Source organism: Phocoena sinus, chromosome 11 (genome assembly GCF_008692025.1).
Source record: "Phocoena sinus isolate mPhoSin1 chromosome 11, mPhoSin1.pri, whole genome shotgun sequence".
Classification (NCBI taxonomy): Eukaryota; Metazoa; Chordata; class Mammalia; order Artiodactyla; family Phocoenidae; genus Phocoena; species Phocoena sinus.
Genome location: NC_045773.1, coordinates 31,635,700 through 31,637,288, shown reverse-complemented (window position 1 = coordinate 31,637,288; position 1,589 = coordinate 31,635,700). Strand labels below are relative to the sequence as shown.

The window sequence follows — 1,589 nt, the reverse complement described above, 5'->3', positions numbered from 1 at the left end:
AGAGGATTTTTACTTTCCTTACTGTTGCTTATATGAATATATGCAATGAATATGTATTAGCTTTATCAATCAAAAAAAAAAAAAACAAAACAAAACACTAAAGAAAATTTTTAAAAAGAAAAAAACCCAAACAACCCAGCACGCACTTTAGATCTAGCATGGTGATTTAGGATCAGTCACTCAATCTCTTTAAGCCTTAGTTTCCTTACCTATAAAATGGGGTTAATACCACACAGAGATGTCATGAAGAAAACGTGTGGTAAATACACCCTCAAGTGCTCGCTTCGGCAGCACATATACTAAAATTGGAACGATAGAGAAGATTAGCATGGCCGCTGCGCAAGGATGACATGCAAATTCGTGAAGTGTTCTATACTTTTAAGAAACGAAATTGAGTTATTTGTAGTGAGGTGGATGGACCTAGAGTCTGTCATACAGAGTGAAGTAAGTCAGAAAGTGAAAAACAAATACTGTATGCTAACATATATATATGGAATCTGAAAAAAAAAAAAAAAAAGGTCATGAAGAACCTAGGGGCAGGACGGGAATAAAGACGCAGACCTACTAGAGAATGGACTTGAGGACACGGGGAGGGGGAAGGGTAAGCTGGGACAAAGTGAGAGAGTGGCATGTACATATACACACTACCAAATGTAAAACCGATAGCTAGTGGGAAGAAGCTTCATAGCACAGGGTGATCAGCTCGGTGATTTGTGACCACCTAGAGGGGTGGGATAGGGAGGATGGGAGGGAGGGAGACGCAAGAGGGAAGAGATAAGGGGATATAGGTATATGTATAGCTGATTCACTTTGTTATAAAGCAGAAACTAACACACCATTGTAAAGCAATTATACTCCAATAAAGATGTTAAAAAAATACACCTTCAATAAATGTACCTTCTCTGAGCCTCAGGTTCCTTGCCTGCAAAATGAGGGAGCTGGATTAGTTGTCCATGATCCTTTCGAGAGTTAATCTTCTGATTCCCTCTTTTTATTTTCACAGAAAAAGACTGATGAATGAAAAATAAATGTCTTTACTTGTCTTCAGGTAATTGTTCTTCTTTTATTTCCTGAAGAACCAAGAAGCCAAAAACCAATGAGCAGTACCTCTGGAATGTCTGGGCAACTCCACCCTGGGCACCTGGGAAATGACAGAGTATTTCCACTCATTAGACTCTCCCTGATGAGGAGAGCTCTCCTTATTGTGAAGAAGGTTAAACTTCAGTTTCAAGAAGCTAGTGTGTGCCATTAAAAATATTATATCCTTTCAATTTTAATATTTGACTACTCCAGGTCTCCTCTTTAGTTAGTTTACTTATACGTATTTGCAAACCAGATACTCTACTTAAGCAATTATGCAAGTGTTCCATAATTCATGATATCATATGTCATTGGTTAAAATCCGATTAGATGAGTATCACTTAGGGAGGGTTGCATACTGAATGAGTTTACAGAGTAAACTCTGTAAGTTGAGCTGTCTCTTACACATCTCAAATGCTAATGATTGCCTATTTTTCATGGTACCAGGGTAATAATTTTACAATTCGTTCTTTGTTTTTCTTAGATTGAAAAGTAGCATGGATCATAGC

General features: G+C 37.6%; 1 non-coding gene across 1 annotated transcript; it reads left to right on the top strand.

Annotated features, from left to right (window-relative positions):
• Positions 1 to 275: 275 nt before the first annotated feature.
• Positions 276 to 380, top strand: LOC116763004. The gene has a single exon (XR_004352421.1). It is a non-coding gene; the product is annotated as a U6 spliceosomal RNA (small nuclear RNA).
• Positions 381 to 1,589: the final 1,209 nt, after the last annotated feature.